The sequence below is a fragment of the Panulirus ornatus genome, chromosome 36 (assembly GCF_036320965.1).
Source record: "Panulirus ornatus isolate Po-2019 chromosome 36, ASM3632096v1, whole genome shotgun sequence".
NCBI classification, from domain to species: domain Eukaryota; kingdom Metazoa; phylum Arthropoda; class Malacostraca; order Decapoda; family Palinuridae; genus Panulirus; species Panulirus ornatus.
This window is the reverse complement of record NC_092259.1, coordinates 8,499,627-8,524,731: the sequence shown is the minus strand read 5'-3', so window position 1 is coordinate 8,524,731 and position 25,105 is coordinate 8,499,627. Positions and strand designations below refer to the sequence as shown.

General features: G+C 47.2%; 2 protein-coding genes across 8 annotated transcripts in view; one reads left to right on the top strand and one right to left on the bottom strand.

Moving 5' to 3' along the window:
* The window catches only part of LOC139760289 (uncharacterized), a 72,655-nt gene extending 54,422 nt beyond the window's left edge, over window positions 1-18,233 (bottom strand). Inside the window, exon 1 of one of the 2 annotated variants that reach the window (XM_071683254.1) lies at window positions 18,002-18,233. The gene's annotated coding sequence lies outside the window, so the exon portion shown is untranslated. The remainder of the gene's footprint in view (window positions 1-18,001) is intronic. The other variant, XM_071683253.1, reaches the window with a different exon arrangement.
* Sap130 (Sin3A-associated protein 130) overlaps window positions 1-25,105 on the top strand; it is an 88,779-nt gene that overhangs the window by 3,251 nt on the left and 60,423 nt on the right. For 5 of the 6 annotated variants that reach the window (XR_011715304.1, XM_071683259.1, XM_071683258.1 and 2 more), the window contains exon 1: window positions 24,307-24,445. The gene's annotated coding sequence lies outside the window, so the exon portion shown is untranslated. Of the gene's footprint in view, window positions 1-13,514; window positions 13,647-24,306; window positions 24,446-25,105 lie in introns of those variants that run through there. The other variant, XM_071683256.1, reaches the window with a different exon arrangement.

The window sequence follows — 25,105 nt, the reverse complement described above, 5'->3', positions numbered from 1 at the left end:
TGCTCAAATAATGGAATATTCTCACGGTTTATTGTCCTCTCGCATGCCTCCGAGAGCACCCGTAATTGCAGGTTACCGGAGCATCGAGTGGGCTTTGTAAGTCGACGGGAGCAATAATCCTCTCCAGAAGTTTTTTTTTTATCCACGAAACGTTTATTATGAGTTTGTACCCAGCAACGTTTGTCTCGCGAGGCAGCTCGTGGCTGTCACTACAAAGGCGGGCAGCCACACGAGATGAAGTCGTTCTAAACTCCTTAACTGCATCCGGGTTACGGACGACCCCAGGGCATATTTCGTGTATCATACGTCAAGGATGAAAATAATTGTATTTTGCACGTAGATTCGACTGACCGGAGCCCTTGCTGTATTCTTGATAACGATACACGTCACAGTTACAGACCAAGAATCGTTATCGCACGAGTTCGAGTTATAGGGCGCAGCAGTCGGCTCACAGTCAGTCCCAGCTGTTCATCCTACCTTCGAGGCTGGTTGGTAAATGGTTAGCTGCCTTAGGCTACTGTGTGTGTGTGTGTGTGTGTGTGTGTGTGTGTGTGTGTGTGTGTGTACAGAAATAGGAGTAAAGACACAGTACATATACACAAGGTCAAGAGGCGGAGCAACGCCATTTTAAAGCTCTCTCCCCGTAACACAGAAGAGGAATCACACGCCCACTCCCTTCCACTCACCAGTTCCTCCTCGCCCAGCCTCTCCCCAGTCAACGTCTCCCCTCAGATATGACCGACCCTCAGCACCCACAGGCGCCCGACTCACAGACACACCACGCAGTGTAGAACAGAGACCCCAGATCCAAAGCAGGATGTACGCGAACCACCAGCACAGTTCACCTGCACGCAACAGACCCACCCACCCCTAAACCTATCACATCAGACACATATATAGCCATGACAGGCACACACAGTTTACCACGGCCCGCACACGGCCCCACCCACCCCTAGCTACCACCATCATCATCCACCTCACTCACTCACTCACCTAAACCGTGAAGTAAATAACACACTTGGCCCTATACTTCCATAATTTATACTGTCAAATCCCTCTCCTGGACACTTATACGTCAATAGGTTATAGTCTCACATTGGCCCTTATACTTGTATAACATAGTCAAATCCCCCTCCCTCTCTCCTTGGCCCTTATACTTCAGTAACTTAGTACTCGAACCCCTCCCTCACCTTGGCCCTTAAACTTCATTAACTTTTAGTCAAATCCCTCCCTCTCCTTGGCCCTTATACTTCAATACCTTATTGTCGAACCCCACACTCTCCTTGGCCCTTATACTTCAATACCTTATTGTCGAACCCCTTACTCTCCTTGGCCCTTATACTTCAATAACTCACATGATCAAATCCCTCTCTGTACAACATCCAGCACTGACACGAGCAAACACATCCACACGGGCGATCACCCCGTCATTCGCTAAGCAGTCGTCTCCCTTATAAAGAACACGCCACCCCTCAGCACACCCGAGGCAAACCCTCCCGACCCTACACAACCCGGGGAAACACACGTGTGTCACCTTATCTCTCTCCCTCTTGTCTCCTTCCTCGAGGTCTGGCCACCATCCGCCGCTGCAGACGCAAAGACACACACACACACACACACACACACACACACACAACAGTGGCACGTACCACCACAGAGACGAAATGTCGATACCTTCTTTTCTCAAGAGATCCGGGACTGCCCGAGGGAAACGTGGCGGGGGTACCTCGAGTCCCAGCGTGGAGTACCATTGTGTAAGGGGGATCCTAAGGGGGGAGGGGAAGGGTGGTTAAAGCATCAGTGACGTCTCCTTCTCTCCCCCCATCACTATCTTCACTATCACCACCACCATCACTGACATCTCCAGCATCACCGTCACTCCTGAGAGGGAACATATCCACCTCCAACATTATGAACAATCGCCAACAGTGCCTCTGCAACCTCCACCACTGTTGGCGTTACCTCCAACGGTATCTAACCAGCACGTTGAGGATATATACACACACATACGACTGGGGGGGGGGGGTGGAAAACCTGCACCCTGCTGGTCAGACAGACAAAGCGGGTTATCCCATGCAAGACAATTGCCACAACTGCTTGGCAGTGAAGGGGACTGCAGCTTTTTTCCCCGCAGTTTCCTTACGTATTGCATCGACCCTCTCCTCTTTAGTGAGGCTCGGTGAGCAAGCAGATGAAAAGGGACGTGTAAAGGGGAGAGCACAAGAGTGGTCACACAGGGATGATTAGGGGGAGGCAGGTGGTTTATGGGGTGCTTTTCAGGTCATCCCCACACTCCCTGGTCCCCGGGACTCACTCTCGGGGAGTGGCGGGTGATTCCGGGGGTGTTCTCAGGGCATCCACACACCACCTGATCTCGCGAAAACTCTCGATTTAGGGTAAACATCAGGCGTAGTCGCAGCGGAACAGTGGGCGAGGCGGCGAACTCGCTCGCTCAGGTAAGAGAATCAAGCTCCTTCCTCACAGATTCCGGTCTTGTTTGCTTAGGCGAAGGTTAATCTTAATTTCGAGATCCCTTTCATCGGGTTTAGAAAATCCTTGCATGTCTGAGCGCCTCCACAGTCTTGAAAGAGGTGATCAGTAGTGTTTTTTTGTGAGGCATTACTTTGGAAAAGAAAAAATTGAGAAAAAAATGTTTATTTGTAAACAAACCCGGTAAGTGAAGTCGAAAATTGACTCACGAAGAACAATAAGGGAAATGGAAGCGCCTGCCTTAATGTTCATTGTCCCGAGTGAAGCATTCATTATCTTGCCTCTATGTTTGTCTAATTAATTATTGACGACGGCTCGACACGCTCGCGCTTTCTGCCCTCGTCACAAACTGCCTGCCGCTCCTTGACACTCACACACACAACACGAGACGAGATGTATCACACCCACATCCAACGAGAAAGACATTTACGTCGAACGTGTGACCCCTCTCTGCTCCCCGGTGGCACCTCTGGTGATGTCATCAAGGAGTTGGCACTCGGTCCTTACACGTCTTGATGATACCAAGTGTGTTGAAAGACACACACACACACACACACACACACACACACACACACACACACACACACACACACACACACACACACATTGCACGCTACTCCTCCGCTTCTGTTAGGGGTCGAACACTTGAAAGTAAGCATTCGTTAAGAGAGCATAGATGTAGCGAAACGACTTCATTGCATCGACGCAAATGTGCAAGTGGTAAGCCACGGTGATTATTTCTGCCTCTCACTCACACAGGAGTGTAACAAGAAGGTGTGCAGGTTGAGGGCGATCTTATCCCTAAAGCTGCCATGGCCAACGCGTATTGTTATATTGCGTTTCCCTGTAGCTCTTTCAAACTGGCTGGTTTTGACTGTTTTTTTTTACCACGGGTGTGCCTGACGTCGGTTTTGGGGAGTTGGTCTGTGCCTCCAAGGGTTTTCAGTCTTGGGTCAAGTACCCCTGCTGCCCCTCTCCTGTCATTCGATGTGTTTGAGGCCAGACCCGTCACACTAGCGTAGGAAAAACTTATACTTACCTCGAAGGCAAGGTGGTTAATCCACCTTGTCTCTCAAGTACTTTCCTTTCCCTTGTACTTTAAGATGTTATGTCCAGTCTTCCTCGAATGCTCCTCCTTTGATCAGTCAGGCTGTTTGAGGCAGCAGCAAGACCCCTCTCTAACTGGTTATTGTCTCCTCCTTCACCTCAGTAGTTTGATAGATTTCTTCACCTATTTTCATGTTAATCTGTCAAGTGTTTCCCTAATTCCAATTCTGTTGGTTCCTGTCTTTTTGGAATCCTCATTTTAAGGGGTGGTTCGATGGGTGGGTGACCTGATGTCATGCCCGTTGTACTCTCATTGCTCTTATCACATTTATCTTCGTTATCATTTATATATACATTTGTAGTTTGCCCCCCCCCCACCTCCTTCCCCTTCCTCCCTTTTTCTTGAACATCAGCGTATGTTACAGAAGGATGATGGCAATGATAATGTTATTCACATGTTTCCTTGAACATAGAGAGAGAGAGAGAGAGAGAGAGAGAGAGAGAGAGAGAGAGAGAGAGAGAGAGAGAGAGAGAGAGAGAGAGGTGATTCTATCTGACCACAGAAGTTGGCATCACACACACTTGTAATATTTTCACGTCTTTGTCAAGGTTTCTTTCTAAAGTCTCGTGTTACCTTCTCTCCTTTATTGGGGGAGGGTCGCCCCTGTGGCACACACCACCTCAAACAGGGGGACTGCTATGCTGTGCTGTGCTGTGTTGTGCTGTGCTGTGCTGTGCTGTGCTGTGCTGTGCTGTGCGCATCCTTGTTCGAGTTCTTCCCACGAGCGTCAACAACACATTCTTTTTTCGTTTTTGTTTGTTTGTTTTGGTTGAGAGGTTCCCCCCCTGACGGAGCAGAACGAATTGAACCTCCCTCCCTGACGAGCCAGAATGTTCCCCCAGACTTCACCGAAAATGTTGAGTGACGTGAGACATACACACACACACACACACACACACACACACACACACACACACACACACACTTAAGTATGCTCATGGCGTCATGGACTTGCCAGTTACATCTTAAGTTCTTCAAGCGACTTTATTGTCCATTATCCTAGTTCCTCTTCTCCAACCTCCAGCCAACACCACCACCACAGCCACTCTCCATCCTGTGGGTCAGCCAACGAAAATTACCCTACCTACCTGCAGCCATCAGGCAACGAGCCATTTAGACTTATCAAGACGTCAGTAACGTGTGTTTGGCTGGCCCGATGGGTCTTTGTTGTGCCCCACACTCCCTCATGTAATTCACTGTCAGAGGGACCCACAGGAACAACGTCAGGGCCCCCACAATAACAACGTCAGGGACCCACAGGAACAACGTCAGACAACGTCAGGGCCCCCACAATAACAACGTCAGACTACGTCAGGGATCCACAGGAACAACGTCAGACAACGTCAGGGACCCACAGTGACAACATAAGGACCCCCACAGTAACGTCAGACAACGTCAGGGACCCACAGTGACAACATGAGGACCCCCACAGTAACGTCAGACAACGTCATGGCCCCCCACAATAACAACGTCAGGGACCCACAGTGGCAAGATAAGGACCTCGGAGAAATATACCGTCATGCTCAAAAGGACCTCGGAGAACTATACCGTCATGCTCAAGGTTCAGGGACCTAAGCAAATCAGGACCCTTGAAAAATACCCTCTCACTCGATAGCCAGAGGCGGGCGCGCCCCCCTTAGAACCACGACGAGAGGACCTCGGAGCACCATAGGCTCGACCTTTATAGTGACCGACTGATTACATTGTCGACTCTGTAGTAGGAGTCGGTGTCTTCAGGGAAGTGGCATGTTTACTGAGGGTAATATAACGTAGGGCCGGGTTGGGTATCCTTCCTGCGGCACGAGAACGTGTGTTCCCCCGGTATTATATCAACACACCCGTGGCCTCAGCCTCTCATTACAGGCCAGGTCGACATGGTGAGGGGGGAGGGAGCTTCCAACGAGAGAACTTCCTCCCCTCTCCGGTGCGAAGCTGACACTGGGGGGATTGTCACAGAGGAGTTCGTGGATATTTTTTGTTCGTTTGTTTCTTTTTAGAGTAATACGAAACAGTAGGTCGGCACAGGAAGGGTCTCAATACAGCCTGGTAGTGGTGGAGGAGGAGGAGGAGGAGGGTGAGTGTGTGTGTGTGTTTACTGGGAGGGAAGTGGATGAACCCAGCAGCAGGAGCAGCTCCCTCCCTCCAGCCTCACACATGATTAATACACCAACTGCTTCCCCAGTGTGGCGGGAACCACACCCCCTCTGTCTGTCTCTCTCTCTCTCCACCCACCCACCCACCCCGAAACGTGCCCTTGATGCTTCTGTTGGTGTCATCTTCATAATCATTCTTTACAGTCTCCAAATGACTGTTAACTACCTCGCCAGGTTCTAGTGAATATATGTTGCGCCAACACACACAGACGCACACACGTGTGTGTGTGTGTGTGTGTGTGTGTGTGTGTGTGTGTGTGTGTGCGCGCCACTTCCCGTCATGTATGCTGGTCGTAAACCCATTGCATTTTGTGTGTGACCCATGTGATATGCTGGTCACGGCCCCATCACATTTGCTGGTCGGGACCTCAGCCCACTACATAATGCTGGTTTACGGTATCTACATACGCTAATCACGGCCCCATTACACACGCTGGTTGTAGCCAAACATACTTGCCTTCACGCGGAGATAAAAAGTTATCATGCACCGAGTCCCACCAACGCTCTGCGTCCACCAGACGTTGCCAGGCACCACAAACCAGAGCTCCTGCTGGCCCTGACGTACACCAGATATCACAATCCATCGTTACCGGAGTGTCCTCGCCACACCCTATGGGCCAAACGTCTCGCTCTTCCTTTAGACCAGTTCCCACGTTTCCCGCGTGCTCATAAAAGTACGCACTCTTACGTATAGTCCGTACGCATTTTCGCTTCCCAGGCGTCGTATAAGCATAGGAACCACGTCATGTGATGGTTGATCATACATGTCCCTTGGTTCTAGGAGATGACCTCACGTGGGAGTGTAGGCAGAGGGAGGAGGTGACATGGTGTCTGTGTGGGATTCGACCTTGGGGTGTGTACGTGGCTCGAGGTTGACCCCACCGCCCGGTGATGAACTTTATGACACGGTGGCCATTGATTGGCTCTTGGTCAGGAAATAACTGTATAATGTAACGACGTGGTCGCACGCTACGGTAGCCCCGTCAGGCGATCTGATGGGAGAGGAAGGGGGGCTCTGTGCTGAGGCTACTGTGGTAGGCGGTAGAGATAGGGGAGGTCTCCTGAGGTAAGTGGTAGTGATGGAGGTCTACTGACGAAGGTGGGAGTGATGGGATCTACTGACACCAGTGGCAGACATGGGTTTAGCAAGGGAGGTATCTGGATGGGATACTGATGGGAAGGTTGGTAAGGTAGGTGACGGGAGGAATGTTGTAGATAACAGATATGCGACGAGGAAATGGATGATGGTGACGAATCTCTAGCTGAGTAGAAGTGATAACTTCGATGTGTCTAGGTTTTGAGGAACGTAACTTGACTTTACACGTATGGTAGAGCGGGCCGAGAGTGAAGGAGGAGGAGTGTTGGCTTTGGTGAGTGGAGGAGGAGTGTTGGCTCCTCTGAGTGTACCGACGTGGATGTACTAAGGGTACAAGTGGTGTAAGGACCAGCACGAGGACTTGGTGCCACCTCCTCTCCCTCCCTCACTCTCGCAACCCCCAAACCCCCCCACCCCCTCTCTTTCTCTCCACATCTCACTATCGCTAACACTGCGTCAGCATCGCCAAGCACACTCCTCCAACATTGTCGACCCCTCGGCCGCCAGACCTCCTTCACGTCATTCACCACCAGCCAGGTCTCATTTCCGACCAGTTTAGTCCTCCTCCATCTTTAGGTAAGTTCCTAAACCTCGCGAAAAGGTTAAACCAGATGAAATTCTGGTAGAACACAAGCGTCGTCTTGAACCTCCCATTTTACATAGGGGGTTTATAATTGTGGTTCCCCAGGCATATAGGGGGACTTGCTGAGGTTAATGACTTATGGTCGTCTTTTTAAGGTTACTGGTGCCTGGAAGGTAAAGGTATGGAGAGGAAAAAGATGGGGGAAGAAAACTCGGCTTATTACGTAAATCAATACCAGACTTCCGGTGGCATTTGAGTCAAAAGAGTTCCGGCACGCCAGCGCGGGTGGCGGGGACGCCCTGGTCCTTTTGCCTGCTGGTGGTGGTGGTTCCAGTAGTTCACCAGGAACCTGGGTGGGAGGGCGCGTCTTGCCTCGACGCCCCCGGGGGTTTGCACCACTCGACCCGTCGTCGTGCCTCGTCCGTCGTCCTGATCACCCTTAGTGTATCTGCATAAACCACTTCCTGGTGAAACCAGCGGAGTTACCTCGGGTTTTAAAGAAGGACTCCTCCTGTATCGCGATCGCATCACACTTCTTCCGCGTCCTGCAGTCGTCGCTGACCCAACAAAACACACACACACACACACACACACACACACACACACACATGATCGAAAGTATTGTTGAGAATTCTCTTAACGTACACTGGCTGTGGTGGAGAATGAGAGGAAAGGGGGGAGCTGTGTTGTATGCTGTGTCGGGCTCTCGAGGCCCCATCTAGTTACCACATATAATCGAGTGTTGTTAGCAAAAATGACCCCTCGTGTCCTCAGCTAAAATCCTGCTGACAGTGTTGGTCGTTAGGGATAACCACCCACCGTTTGTTTGATAACAACAGCAGTCATGTTAAGAAGCAACTCACCATGGCAGTATTTTCATCAGCAGTTTTTTTTTTTTTCTGAGTCAGAATAAATTGCTCAGCAGTTTTTTCTTCTGAGTCAGAATAAATTGCATATTAAGATATTGATTTAAGGGAATGTAATTAATCTGCAGGTCTTGAGAGACCCCGTTTTTTTATGAGTGTATGTACACGTTCTGGCTGTCCCATGTATGTACACGTTCTGGCTGTCTCGTGTATGTACACGTTCTGGTTGTCTCGTGTATGTACACGTTCTGGTTGTCTCGTGTATGTACACGTTCTGGTTGTCTCGTGTAAGTACACGTTCTGGTTGTCTCGTGTATGTACACGTTCTGGTTGTCTCGTGTAAGTACACGTTCTGGTTGTCTCGTGTATGTACACGTTCTGGTTGTCTCGTGTAAGTACACGTTCTGGTTGTCTCGTGTATGTACACGTTCTGGTTGTCTCGTGTAAGTACACGTTCTGGTTGTCTCGTGTATGTACACCTTCTGGTTGTCTCGTGTAAGTACACGTTCTGGTTGTCTCGTGTATGTACACGTTCTGGTTGTCTCGTGTATGTACACGTTCTGGTTGTCTCGTGTAAGTACACGTTCTGGTTGTCTCGTGTAAGTACACGTTCTGGTTGTCTCGTGTAAGTACACGTTCTGGTTGTCTCGTGTATGTACACGTTCTGGTTGTCTCGTGTAAGTACACGTTCTGGTTGTCTCGTGTATGTACACGTTCTGGTTGTCTCGTGTAAGTACACGTTCTGGTTGTCTCGTGTATGTACACGTTCTGGTTGTCTCGTGTAAGTACACGTTCTGGTTGTTTCGTGTATGTACACGTTCTGGTTGTCTCGTGTAAGTACACGTTCTGGTTGTCTCGTGTATGTACACCTTCTGGTTGTCTCGTGTAAGTACACGTTCTGGTTGTCTCGTGTATGTACACGTTCTGGTTGTCTCGTGTATGTACACGTTCTGGTTGTCTCGTGTAAGTACACGTTCTGGTTGTCTCGTGTATGTACATGTTCTGGTTGTCTCGTGTATGTACACGTTCTGGTTGTCTCGTGTATGTACACGTTCTGGTTGTCTCGTGTAAGTACACGTTCTGGTTGTCTCGTGTATGTACACGTTCTGGTTGTCTCGTGTAAGTACACGTTCTGGTTGTCTCGTGTATGTACACGTTCTGGTTGTCTCGTGTATGTACACGTTCTGGTTGTCTCGTGTAAGTACACGTTCTGGTTGTCTCGTGTATGTACACCTTCTGGTTGTCTCGTGTATGTACACGTTCTGGTTGTCTCGTGTATGTACACGTTCTGGTTGTCTCGTGTAAGTACACGTTCTGGTTGTCTCGTGTATGTACACCTTCTGGTTGTCTCGTGTATGTACACCTTCTGGTTGTCTCGTGTAAGTACACGTTCTGGTTGTCTCGTGTATGTACACGTTCTGGTTGTCTCGTGTAAGTACACGTTCTGGTTGTCTCGTGTATGTACACCTTCTGGTTGTCTCGTGTATGTACACGTTCTGGTTGTCTCGTGTATGTACACCTTCTTGTTGTCTCGTGTATGTACACGTTCTGGTTGTCTCGTGTATGTACACGTTCTGGTTGTCTCGTGTAAGTACACGTTCTGGTTGTCTCGTGTATGTACACCTTCTGGTTGTCTCGTGTATGTACACGTTCTGGTTGTCTCGTGTATGTACACCTTCTGGTTGTCTCGTGTATGTACACCTTCTGGCTGTCTCGTGTATGTACACCTTCTGGTTGTCTCGTGTAAGTACACGTTCTGGTTGTCTCGTGTATGTACACGTTCTGGTTGTCTCGTGTAAGTACACGTTCTGGTTGTCTCGTGTATGTACACCTTCTGGTTGTCTCGTGTATGTACACGTTCTGGTTGTCTCGTGTAAGTACACGTTCTGGTTGTCTCGTGTATGTACACGTTCTGGTTGTCTCGTGTATGTACACGTTCTAGTTGTCTCGTGTATGTACACGTTCTGGTTGTCTCGTGTATGTACACGTTCTGGTTGTCTCGTGTATGTACACCTTCTGGTTGTCTCGTGTATGTACACCTTCTGGTTGTCTCGTGTATGTACACGTTCTGGTTGTCTCGTGTATGTACACGTTCTAGTTGTCTCGTGTATGTACACGTTCTGGTTGTCTCGTGTATGTACACGTTCTGGTTGTCTCGTGTATGTACACGTTCTGGTTGTCTCGTGTATGTACACGTTCTGGTTGTCTCGTGTAAGTACACGTTCTTTTTGTCTCGTGTATGTACACGTTCTGGTTGTCTCGTGTATGTACACGTTCTGGTTGGCATGTGTAATTTACTACATTTTTGGTCGAGTATGAGGTGGAGGGAGGGAGCTGTGCTACATTCGCTTGGCCCCCATCCCTGTGGGACTTCTGCCTTCAATGGGGGGTTTCTACCCCCTTGGGTCAGTGATGCCCTTCTTGCCACCACGCTGTGAGTGAGGACGTGATCGCCTCGACCATCGTGTCGTCAGTATCATAGCAAGAGTGGTGAGCGTTCCCAGCAATCACGCAAATGGTGCCGGGTTCGAATCCTTGCTGCTGGAGGGCATTATGTGTGTTCTTTGAAAAATGCGCGTGCATATGCACTATATGTATATATTCCTATGAGTCCACGGGGAAAATGAAACACGATAAGTTCCCAAGTGCACTTTCGTGTAATAATCACATCATCAGGGGAGACACAAGAGAGAAATGTAAGTCAGTTGATATACATCCTTTCCAATATATATATATATATATATATATATATATATATATATATATATATATATATATATATATATATATATATATATATATTATTCCTTGACGTACACGGCGTAGCGTGTGTCGCATCGTCCACGAGTGTTACGACGCCCGTAAAGACATCTCCGTGTCGTAGGGGTCAGTCAGTAATCACACCGACCGACATCCATGGCGTCACATGTTCCCCCCGGACATTCATCAGGGGAGGAGGGTGTCATCATGCAAAGGTCATAGTTGCCAGGGCGAATCACTGAGCGTCAGGAGGTCCGGGTAACCATGAGTGCCGACATGCACTAGATTATATTTACCACAGGGGGTCATGAGTGTCATGGGAAAGAGGGGGTGGGGAAGGGTGTGTGTGTGTGTGGGAGGGGTGGTAGTTCGGTCATCCCAGATGATGTAATTAGTGTTTCGACATTCACATGGGTCATGCGAGTCTTCATGACAACGAGAGCCGTAATTGCCATGGGGGGGTCATGAGTGCCTCATGATATTGATTGACGCGGGGGGGGGGGTAATGAGCGCAACAGGGCTACAGATGTCACGGGTGTGTGTGTGTGTGTGTGTGTGTGTGTGTGTGTGTGTGTGTGTGTGTGTGTGTGAGAGGACAGAGGTACCATGGGGGAGTAGTGGGGGGGGGGGTTCATGACAACGATAAGGTCATGACTTGGTGCTTGTGTCCGTGGCTGGCTTGCCACTGTCATGGGGGAGGGAGGGGGGCGCGAAATTTCCAGGGAGGGTATGTATGAGTAACATGAGATCACATGGTACAGTGAGAACATTAAGTCGTTAATTCATCCTTTTTTTCCCCCCCCCCCATCTCGCCGTTCGCTGGGTAAAATGATACGCGAGATCTGGCCTGGCCTGTGGGTGAGCGGCGAGCTCTGCTGCGGGAACCACACTGGGTTGCCAGCCGTGCACAGAGTTGGTGTTCCCTCCTCCTCCTCCTCCTGCTCTTGGCCTTGTCCTGTCCACCCTCCCTTATCGTTCTGACGCCTTCCCCCCCTTCCTTCTTCCCTCCTGCCTGGCGTCCCCTTCACAAGTGGGCCGCCCCGCCCTCCTCCTCCTCCTCCTCCTTCATCGTGACCTACCTCCCTCCCCCTCTGTAGAATGAACCTCCTGCTGTCATTACCACGCGGGGACGGCTGGCCGAGTCGTCGTACACCCGACTTTCCACTTTGGTTCTGCAACGGAAAACTGAATTATCGTAGCCTAGACTGATATATATAAAGAGAGAGATAGAGATAGATAGATAGATAGAGAGAGAGAGAGAGAGAGAGAGAGAGAGAGAGAGAGAGAGAGAGAGAGAGAGACTCCCTTAATCTAGGATTACCATGATCCAGATCAGCGTAGGACGTACAAGGATAATGTTGGCTCTTTAACGCTCTCACTATTCCGAGTTCACGATAATCCTATATTCTGCCTAAATACAGGAATCTATCACGAATAAAGCAGTAGTGAGCGATCCATGTTAACCCGTACGATAAGATATATCACCCGTACGATAGAATATATTATCCGTACGATAGAATATATTATCCGTACGATAGCATGTTATCCGAGCCAGACCGTGAAATGAGCGATATTTTCCTTTTTTTATTCAATTTCGTCACTGTAATTTGAGCGCGGGAGGTCGTTTTTAGAAGGGTCATAAATTCACCACCCGTTTTTGAGTCTCAAGGAAAAAAGTGCTTCCGTCTGTTGTGGAAGCTTTTTTTTTTTCTTTTTTTTAATGCCCGCGCGCCCGTACACGCTGCACGAGCGTTCATAATTTCCTGACGTAATTATTTCCCTCTGAAGGTCATTTGATACCGATGTACTTGTGGACTAATTAGCGAAAATTACTTTCTTGCGTGCGTGCGTGCGTGCGTGTGTGTGTGTGTGTGTGTGTGTGTGTGTGTGTGTGTGTGTGTGTGTCCTCTGGTGAAGATGAACATTGCAGTGAGAGCCACTCACTCACTCTCTCACGTTCACTAAACTCTCTCTCTCTCTCTCTCTCTCTCTCTCTCTCTCTCTCTCTCTCTCTCTCTCTCTCTCTCTCTCTCTCTCTCTCTCTCACGTTCAACATCAACGACAGCTAGGCCCTTAAAGTGGTCTTATCTCATTTTCATGACCAGATTAGCCATAAGCCACGATTTCTCGTGTGCGTTCTCCTGTATTGCAGACGCCGGCCATAAAATGGTCGTAGAATTAAAGAAAATGCGTTTCCTGACACACACCTCTGTCTCAACCTTCTGGAAAACTTTATATTCGCTTTACTGATATATTGATTTTGCCTACAGTCTACATATGATAATAATGATAATGATAATGATAATAATTATTATTATTGTCATTATTATGATTATTATTATTATAGTATTATTATTATTATTATTATTATTATTATTATTATTATTATTATTATCATTATCATTATTATTATTATTATTATTATTATTATTATTATTATTATTCCAAAATGTTTCAGTTTGGAAAGTCGTGTCGTCCGGAGGGCGATGGCAGGAGGAGGAGGAGGAGGAGGTATCAAGTCTTACCCCCTCACAGTGTAGGACACAGGAAGGCACTCCTCCCCATTATCTGGAGAGCAACGAGTCGTGCTGTGAGTGAGTGAGTGTGTGTGTGTGTGTGTGTGTGTGTGTGTGTGTGTGTGTGTGTGTGTGTGTGTGTGTGTAAAGTTACTTTAATTACCAGTTGTTGTGGAGGGGTTGCAGGGGGGGGGGGGAGGCGCTGTCCATCACTCTCTCTCTCTCTCTCTCTCTCTCTCTCTCTCTCTCTCTCTCTCTCTCTCTCTCTCTCTCTCTCTCTCTCTCTCTCTCTCTCTCACACACCACAACCTCTATAAGACCGTTTTGCTCCAGGACGCCACACGGGGTAAGAGCCTTTCTCCAGTAGACAGGAGTGACTTCAAGCTGTCATCTATTTGTTTGTAGTGATTTTCCTGTTTGCTGTGTGCCTGTCTGCCTGTCTCTCTGTCTGTAAAGGGATAATTATTCTTGCGTGAAGTATGGTTCCGTGCGCACCTGTTAAAATTATCTTTTATTACAATTAATAATAATAATTATTATAATTATCATTATTATTATTATTATTATTATCATTAGTAGTAGTAGTGGTAGTAGTAGTAGTAGCAGTAGGAGTAATAGTAGTATAATACTATTATTAGTTGTAGTAACATCTTGAAAACCATAATTAACAATATTTTTATTATTACTTGTATTATAGTTTCCGTTGTTAACATTACTGTCGTTTTAAAGACGATGACAGGAACGTAGAATTTTTAATATCATCATAAAGGTTGCTTGGTCTTTATTTTTTTTTTTGTTCACGAGTTAACGCTGGAACATCAGCTGATAGCAGGAGCTGTTGCCCCTCGCCGGCCAGACCGTCTCGGGGTCAAGCAGCAAGAGCAGCAGCTCCGTGCGTCCGCTGGGTTGTGGGGGGGGTGCTGAGTGGCGCGACCTCTCAAGGTTGTGTGGACACGGGAAGGCTCTCTCTCTCTCTCTCTCTCTCTCTCTCTCTCTCTCTCTCTCTCTCTCTCTCTCTCTCTCTCTCTCTCTCTCTCTCTCTCTCTTACCGGACTTCACACGAGAGAGAGAGAGAGAGAGAGAGAGAGAGAGAGAGAGAGAGAGAGAGAGAGAGAGAGAGAGAGAGAGAGAGACGTGTGGCGGAGGGGATCCCAAGTTTGGAAGTGGTCTGAAAGTTCTGGAAGGCACCGTTTAAACCAGGTCTGCTGAGTTGACCAGGTGTTCCGGAAGAGTCGATTTTTTCTATTTTTTTTTTTTTTCTTGATAGAAACCGCGATGATTGGGCCATTGTGGTGAGAGAAGGTTCGGTGGAAGCCAGACCAGATTTGATCATTGTAATGGAAGACCAGCTCAAAGAATGGCCTGGATTATGGAGAATATACTGAAATCCAGATCAGAATTAATTTCTTTGGGTTAGATAATGACGTGATTAGGTCAAAAGTAATCAGTGTAATTGGGAGTAGTAATTGTACTTGATGTACAGTTTATGAACTGTGAGTACAGTTAATGTACTGGATGTACAGTTAATGAACTGTGAGTACAGTTAATGTACTGGGTGTACAGTCAATGTACTGGAAGTACAGTTAATGAACTGGGTGTACAGTTAATGAACTGGAGTACAGTTAATGTACTGGGTGTACAGTTAATGAACTGGATGTACAGTTAATGAACTGGGGGTACAGTCAATGTACTGGATGTACAGTTAATGTACTGGGTGTACAGTTAATGTACTGGGTGTACAGTTAATGAACTGGATGTACATTTAATGTACTGGGTGTACAGTCAATGAGCTGGATGTACATTTAATGTACTGGGTGTACAGTTAATGAACTGGGAGTACAGCTGAATTACTTGGTAAAGTCTTCGGGGGTCTTTCACCCCCACAGCCTGGTCTCAGCCCAGGCTGTTGGATCGGGTCGTTGGTCGATCGACCAGGTCAGCGCTCTGGGATATTATACAGTCAATCATAAACTAACTGCTTAGCATTATTCGTAATCCATGATCAGATTGTCATTTATAGAGCAATTAGTTCTTGGAACGGGGAAGGATGTGTGCAGGGAGCTGAATTATAAATTCCCAAGTTAAAATTAATGCTGAAGAAGCACCACCGTTCCACCACAAGAGTTAGGGAGTCCATCACCGCAACACACAAGCGAATAATGACATGCATTCGACTATACACGCACGCATGCACACGCACACACCCATACTCCACATTTCCCAGTATGATTCAATTGGCAAAATTGCAGCGGTTCGTTCCACCCCGAAAGTAAAAACCCGAGTACCATAAAGACCAGCAGGTCCCAGCAGGTCCCAGCAGGCGCCTAGCAACCATTAATTTATGTCAGTGACCCGGGACGCTGGGACAGCAAGCCTCCACATAAATGCCTCGTGTTACTCTAAATTTATAATTGCTCTCGCCGACCAGGATGTATTACTGTCGGTTTTGAACATTGCTGAATATTTCCCTTCATCCCTTTACGAAAATGTTTGTATGATTCCTGCCTCGTGGGAGCGAAGAATTAAAAAGCCATAAATATTTCCCGAAACCTCTCGCTGGCAACGCGAAAACAGAAAACAAATGAATAACTAGAAATTCCCAGAATCATTGTGTTTGCGAACAAAACACCCGCTTGTATTTACTTCTTTTTTTTTTTGTCAGATGTCCCAACCCTTCGGTTATTTTAACGTGGTCTTGTATATATTTACATGTACCTTGCACGAGCCCAAGGCCCTACCCACTCAAACCACAACCTAACCAAACACGGACCCTGGAATGGGAATATCAAACGCACCCCTGCCTCACACTTCAGTAGGCTGTGCTCACAGATCCCCCTTACCTAACAAACTTGACTTTCCCCTAAACACATACACACAGTAGTGACTTCAGATGCTCTAAATAGCATCCCTCCCAACCCCAGCTTTGAATTCTATCCAGCCAAACATACCTATCTAAAAGCTTCACTCCCCCAGACATGTAAGAAAAACACTTTCTCCTCTCCGCCCTGGTCACAACTCATCTGTACAATACTTACAAGCACAGATTCATGATGTGAAAGATCTGTCAAGCCCAAGAAGTAACTTGCATTCAGAAAACAGTGGAGATTTATTCCTTGTCTGTCGTGCGCCCACCTCATGCACACATTCACACAACCACCACGCTTCTTTTGCTACGTGTTCCGTCCCGGTGGACGTGGCTAGCTTCCTGGTCGCTGCGGGAGGCCCAATGAGGGGGGGCCCTTGGAGGGGACAGGACAGTACGTATACATATCTGTAATACACGCTCGCTGTTTTCCTGCGTGAGCGAGGTAGCATCACGAAATAAGCCTTAAAGGGGAGGAAAATCCTCGTTTGGCTCCTTCCTGTGTTCCTTTTGTTTGGAAATTGATAAAAGTGGAGAGGATTTCCATCCCCCCCCCCCCTCTCTCCCTTATTTGTCGTCGTCTTCGACACGAAGAGAATTCGTGCAATGTATGTTTTTCCCGTCCCCAGTTATATATATATATATATATATATATATATATATATATATATATATATATATATATATATATATATATATATATATATAACGGCTGTTGAGCCTCCGGCGTCAAGATAAAGAGAGAGAACACGAGGGTGTTACGTAAACACCTCGGGGTAGACCTACCGACGGACGCCTCTTCACGGAACACTCCACTATGGTGTCCTGACAAGAGCCCTGAGCTTGCGGCGGGATCGGTAGTGGCCGTGGTTGCACACACCATCTCCCCTCGCGCTTGTCGGCGGCCGTGTGTCCACCACCTTGGCAGTCACGTTGCTAGGAAGAGAACGCCGCCAAACCTCCTACACAGACAACGGATCCAGGAAGCTGAAACACTTTACCTCTTTTTTAATAAAAAAAAAGGAAAAGAAATGCTTTTGAGGTTGTGATATGCTTTCTTTATTTTTTCTTTTATTTTCCGTGGGAACGTATACACTGGACAAGCGCCGAGATGAGGAAGCTTTTATTTTTAAGTTCCATTTCAAGGCATCCAGTTAAATCTGTTGTTTGTGAGATCTCCACACCTGGAGAGGAAGGAGATGCATGCTCCAGCATCCACCTACTATCAGAGCATAACTTGCTACAAGTCTTCTTACAGACCCTCCCTATCAAACATTACATGCTCCACCGTTCCTGTGTCAAAAGTGGATTGTTGAAGAATGGGGAGGGCGTAATGCTGGGACACACACACACACATCACAGGACGCTTCAACACCCGTCAAATGTCAGCTGGCCTAACAGTTTTTAAGCTCCCTCCTGCTACAGATTATCACGTGCTCTTACTAATATTTTTCATCTCGCATTACCGTCCCGAAACCCCTCTCTGTGGATGTTGTGCCTCCGTTCCCCATGGGGCGAGCCGAGAGAGACAAAAAAATAATCGGTGAATTGGGGCGTCTGACTTACCTCGAAAAACCGGTGGCAAGCGGTGTCGTGGCGACGGAAGAAGGTTGGCTGAGAGCCCGCGCAGGTACACCCTCACCCGAGCACGTCACTAGCCACACTGCCTCAATTGATCAGTTGGGACCCGAGCCTCCGCGGGCTGGCCCAGCCAGATAATCCTCTTATTTTATGTTTGTTTTCAGTTTTTAGAAGGTTGTCCTCAGCTGAATGACCGCATTCAGCAGTAAATCAAGTCAGTATGCAATTATTTGATGTCAGTGAGTTGATTCCGGGCGTAAAAGGCTTTGGTGCTGGATCGTGAGGTGTGTGAGTGAGTGTGTGTGTGTGTGTGTGGAAGGTGGGGGCGGCGGTAGTGGTAGGGTTGTTCCCCTCCCCTCGCTGAACCAACCTCCTCGTCCCCTACCCCTCTTCTTGTTGCTGTTTGTATTGCCTCTTTCATTCCAGTTAGTTTTTTTGAACGTTATATACCGTAATTATTTTTTGCTTTTTTTTTTGTATTATTGATGCTATCTACTCAGCTGTTAGAAATAATTGTTACTTTTTCCATGAGTAACATATATGCTTGTGCCAGTTACTTTTGTCTCGAATGTGAGTTTGGCTAAACAAAAATTTTGTCCTGAAAAAAAGGAAACAGGAACTGTGCATCCGGAGGTGTATCGCGACCCACCACTAGGGTGGCAACACCGGGCTTTAGTTGCCATTTAAAGATCATGTAGTGCGGCGCGTGTATGGTAACAACAGTCCAGGGACCGCCCACACAATACCAGAAAGCGACGCCAGATTTTTCGGCCTATCTCCTGGAAGCATGGGCGCGCTTTCCCTTTGGCCATAATAGCCTAGGCGGTGTGGAGCGGAGCTTGGAACGTATTATGAACACGCGTTCTTGTGTGAACCTGCTGTTGATTATTGCTGAGGCCATGGAGTGGGGATTTCAGGTAAGAGGGACCCCGTGGCTTTTTGAGTTAACGCTGATCTAAAGAGAGCTATTGTCTGTTCACAAGGAAAGACTTTTGAGGTTTTCGACAGAGGCCCCAGGATAATCGGACTGCTGCCTTGGTACTGTGCTGTACTTAGTGCCACCATACCCCACATTGCTGACTCCACACTCCCACACCCCATAGTCAAACCTCTCACTGTCAAACTTCACACTGTCGCACCCTACACTGCCACACCCCACACTGTCACACCCCACATTGTCTAACCCCACATTGTCACATCCTACACTGTCACACCCCATATTGTCAAACCCCACACTGCCACACCCCACAATGCCACACCCCACACTGCCACATCTCGCACTTTAACACCCCAAACTGATCACCTCACACATCACTCAGCTGCACCCCCACTCTGCCACACCCCACACTGGCACACCCCACACTCCTCCAGAAAAGAAACTGTTAATGTTCAGACTGCCTTCGGTCACCCGAAGAGCAAGGCATTCCACAGTACAGACACCACATACTGGACCCAGGGTGTATTATGACCGCTGGGGAAGGTGTCCAGTGAGGAGGACGCTAGGAATAAGTAGAGAAGAGAGTAAAACAATTATGTATTTGATAACCCTGGAGTAATGGATAATGAAGGGAGACATGATAACGAGTAATTTATGATAAAGGGGGGACATGATAACAATGGAGTAATTGATAATGAAGGGGGACATGATAACACTGGAGTAATGGATAATGAAGGGGATATGATAACACTGGAGTAATGGACGATAAAGGGAAATTATACAACACTAGAGTAAATCAATTAATGAAGGGAGGCATTATAACCACGCTTTAGATTCTCAGACGACCACGAGTTGTATAGCCGACTTGGATCTTCCTCTCTGATGCGGTGGAATTTCAAACTCAGAAGACGTAACACGAAACTGTGGAAGAAAAAAATATGTGAGGAAATACTTCGTTTTACCGCGAGGAAGGCGGACGCGTGCGTAGCAACCCGAGCAGAAATTAAAAGAACGCCCATAGCGGCCGGATCATGTAGTCTGTATTGAGAGGATTGTGAGGTAAGGAGAGGGAGAGAGGAAGGCCCATAGCTCCCTTTCCTTTAAGTATATGAAGGTAATGGCTGACTCACACTCCCTACCCACTACCATACGATATACAACACCCTTACCATCCTCAGTCATGCTCACACCCAGCGAACACCCTGCTCCACACACACACACACACACACACACACACACACACACACACACACACACACACACACTGGTGGTTTATGAGTGAGTGGGAGTGGGTGCAACATGCAGGATACAGGTCTTCATCCACATCCTCGTAACGTGGTTGAACACCCTTCCCTCTGCCCCCTGCTGTGTGTCGTCAAGTTCCCCACCCCCCACACTGTCATTGGCCCTCATACGGCGAGGGGCCTCCCCCTGTAAAGTGCTGACTGTGGGAATCGCGTGAATCACAGGATGTCGAAGGCCCCAGATGTAGTTGTGATGTAGAAAGTGTTCCATTGTAGAAGTCTAATTATGTACGCCATATCTGGAGTGCTAGATACGAAAGAGGACACCTGTATGGTGTGTGATAGGCTTCAAGGCTTACGATTGCGTCGTGTGAGGTTTGCTTGAGCCACGGGCATACCACACACACACATTCGTCTGTGATGACACGTGCTTTAGGGGTTTGTGTGGCATCGAGACTCATGACTAATACAGTGAGGAGGGGAGGGGATTTGCCACACCGCAGCGCCATAAGGCTGCGGCGGTGGTGATCGGTGTTTGAGAACTTAACTTAAGACCTCTAGATGCATGTCGGGCCAGCACGGAAGCCTGCTGGTGCATTATCGTAGCGTGCAACAGGTACAAGGTGTAGCGACAGGCGGGGACATAGTGGGAGGCTGGGTCGCTGCCTCAGCCTCAGAGGAGCGGAGGCTAAGAGTTTGGTCAGAGGCGTTGTGGCGTTTTGGATGAGTTGTTCTAGAAATCCGGGAACAGATATGGTTGCTTCGTGAGGGAATACAGGCGTTTATGGTACTAAATCCGAGTTGTGGATAAAAGAAAATCGTCCAGAATTCAATAGTTAGTGGGAGAGAAGAGCCCCAGTCCATTGGCGAGAATGTTGTTGTTGTATGATGTAAACCCCCGAGACGTGATCAATCGAATCGGATATATAGAAAACGGAATACTCAGGTATACTAGACGGACGGGTACCTTTACGTTTTGCTTCGGGTGTTCTGGTCTCCTTTTACTCCCTCTTTTGCAAGGCTGCATTGTTCCCTCTGTGGTCATTCAAATCTGTAGGTATTCATTCGTCCAGTAAGGTTTCGTAGTGGTGAAGTCTTGTGCTCTTTTTTTGATACGTTTTTAGTTATGGCGCAGACTTTTTGGAGATGGGTCCGCGCACGAGCCGGGGTTGGGCATCACCCGCTTGTACGACCTGGGCTTCTTGACCACCTCTCGCTAGCACACAACCCGGGGCTTCTTGACCACCTCTCGCTAGCACACAACCTGGGCTTCTTGACCACCTCTCGCTAGCACACAACCCGGGCTTCTTGACCACCTCTCGCTCACACACAACCCGGGGCTTCTTGACCACCTCTCGCTAGCACACAACCCGAGCTTCTTGACCACCTCTCGCTAGCACACAACCTGGGCTTCTTGACCACCTCTCGCTAGCACACAACCTGGGCTTCTTGACCACCTCTCGCTAGCACACAACCTGGGCTTCTTGACCACCTCTCGCTAGCACACAACCTGGGCTTCTTGACCACCTCTCGCTAGCACACAACCTGGGCTTCTTGACCACCTCTCGCTAGCACACAACCTGGGCTTCTTGACCACCTCTCGCTAGCACACAACCTGGGCTTCTTGACCACCTCTCGCTCACACACAACCCGGGGCTTCTTGACCACCTCTCGCTCACACACAACCCGGGGCTTCTTGACCACCTCTCGCTCACACACAACCCGGGGCTTCTAGACCACCTCTCGCTCACACACAACCTGGGCTTCTTGACCACCTCTCGCTAGCACACAACCTGGGCTTCTTGACCACCTCTCGCTCACACACAACCCGGGGTTCTTGACCACCTCTCGCTAGCACACAACCCGGGGCTTCTTGACCACCTCTCGCTAGCACACAACCCGGGCTTCTTGACCACGTCTCGCTAGCACAACCCTAATGCCTACGATTTCAAAATATGAACCAAAACAGTCGATGTCTGTTTTGTGAGAAAGTCATTGACCTCGAAAGACCTGTTGGATGGTAGCTTGTGACCTGTAAGACCTGCTAGACGCCATAATTTGACCAGTATGACCTGCTGGACGCCAGCTTGTGACCTGTAAGGCCTGCTGGACGCCAGCTTGTGACCTGTAAGATCTGCTGCACGCCAGCCTGTGACCTGTAAGACCTACTGCACGCCAGCTAGTGACCTGTATAAACCGCTTGACGCCAGCTTTTTGTGACCTGTAAGACCTGTTGGACGCCAGCTTCTGTATTCATTAGTCCTCACCTTATTATTTACAGTCATATACTGATAAGGCTTATCAGACTTGAACATCACATTATGACATGGGATGCAGTGGAAAGGGGCAGAGGCCCCTCGGGAATGTTTGCATCATTAAGTCAGTGATACGTTCATGTCCTGGCCAATCTCGACCGTCAGCCTCTCCATTAGTTCAGATGTTAGCGACCCAACTCGTGTTTTGTGAGTTTATTTTCCCCATTTCCTTCAGGCATTGAAAAGTTTTCAGCTTGATATTGCTGGGTAGTCGTATTATTATTATTATTATTGTTATTATTATTATTATTATTATCATTATTATTATTATTATCATTATTATTATTATTATTATTATTATTATTATTATTATTATTCAGGCCCCGATCACTCAAAATCTTTTTCACTCCCTCTTTCCACCTCCAATTTGGTCTCCCACTTCTCGTTCCCTCCAGATCTGACACATATATTCTCTTGGTCAATCTTTCCTCCCTCATTCTCTCCATGTGACCAAATAATTTCAAAACACCCTCTTCTGCTCGCTCAACCACACTCTTTTTATTACCACACATCTCTCTTACCCTTATATATGTATATATATATATATATATATATATATATATATATATATATATATATATATATATATATATATATATATATATATATGTGTGTGTGTGTGTGTGTGTGTGTGTGTGTGTGTGTGTGTGTGTGTGTGTGTGTGTGTACTTGGGTTACAGTGGAACCACACTAATAAACTACAGAGTTATTGATGGTAAAAATACACAGTTTGTTTATTTTTCTTGTATTGGCGATGTTTTATATCATGCGTTCTTGTCTGTCATGCCGATAGGAAATGATCCTTATTGTGAATGTAGGATGGAAAATCATGCCCTCTGCCTTCCAGGATTTTCCAGCCATTTTATATCAGCAGATTTGTTTATTTTTCATTTGATGTCAGAGCTGTCCCTACATAAGGTTTAGTGACATACGCATTATTTGAATGTGTATGTCTTTAAATGGAGATGTTACTGCCCCTGGCTCCATGATATTACACTTTTCCAGTGTATGGTAAATATGAGAGTGGATTTCGGGTTTGAAATGAAGTTGTGGAACAGCGAAATAGGAATATAGATTAATACTTTTTTTTTTTTGCTACCTTGAATGTGAGGTTCACGGTAATCTGTTCAATGAATAGAGTAAAAATGTTCTCCCACCAGCTTCCGAGTATGATTTTGCGTGATTTCTGGCTTTTTTTAGGGAGCCTTCCAGTCATAGCCTGTTGAACAGAGGTATTAGGAAGAATGTGTGTTTTGTATGAGTCTGTAAAAAGTAGTGAAAGGATAACCTTACTAGGAAGATAGGCCACATACATGTCATCCGAACAGAGAGTAAAGTCGCATATCTGACGTCAGCTGAGTGAAGTTTAGTGTTGCCATTAAAAGTGTGACAAGTTTAAGCCACATATATATATCCATGTGTTGGTATCAAATCACTTGCGCTTCATATACGGATCAAATCATTTAGATATTAGTCTAAATACTATTGTTGTGCCTGTGTCATTCATCGCAACATTCATATAAATCAAGCGGTAATAATTCCTGAAATATTTTTTTTTATGTGTGGATCGTATGAAGGTAGCACTTTTCAGCGGGTACACTTTTTGTGGGATAACTATTCCGTGGATTCAAAGTGTATTTTATGCCATGCCGACACAGGCAGCCGAATGGTCGTGGCCAGGGCCCTGAGATGGGAAATTGGTTTTTGAAAATATAATTAGATCTATGCACGTGAAAAATGATTGTTTATTTCTCGTGTGACAACACCGAGCGGGTGTGCGCATGCGCCATAAATCTCAGCTGAGTGTTGAGCGTCTGGCGGAATAACCTGATTGTGGAGCACGTAGAGGATTGCAAATATTTTGCCCGTTTTTAGGACATGTGAGGTAGACTAAGGCCATCCGCTGTGCTAGATTACTTCGTGATAGACACAGGTTTGTGCCAGGTGTGCTTGTTCCTAATTTTAGCCTCCGTGGTGAGTGGAAATGGACTTCAATCAAGAGGAAGCTGTATTTTGCCCCATAGTTTTGAAATTGTTCATCTGGATTAGTGCATAACTAGTATCCGATTACGTCTTTCACAGTGCTAGAGAACAGCCTAAGGACAGATAATTGTGTGTGGGAAAGCAGTTAAAGTACAAGGCATCTCAAGTTGGAAAATTATTCATTGGGTGATGTGTCTGGAGGAGAAATGCAGAGACGAATTTTTTGAAAATGGTATTAGTCAGTGCTGTGGTGGTGATCACGTATATTAGCTCTACCCTGTGGATTTTATAATGCACAAGAGGGCCCCGTGGTAAGAAAAAACTGACTGGCATACGTGTTATGTAATTTGTACAGCCAGAAGTTGCCTGTAGACACTTGGAAAGTAGTCGGTTACATATGCTGAATCTGCCTCGTCGTCTTTAGCCCCTAATCAGCCAAGCGATTTGTGTGACAGTCCATTGACCAGCTTCATTCATTATGTGGATCTCTGGTGTTTGGGAGGACCAGTGTGGAAGTAAGGAGTGGGTGGCTAGTCTCAGGATTGATATTTGGTCCGTATTTATCCTTCCAAGCAAACTGAATGGTAGTGTGTATCAAATATTTAACCAG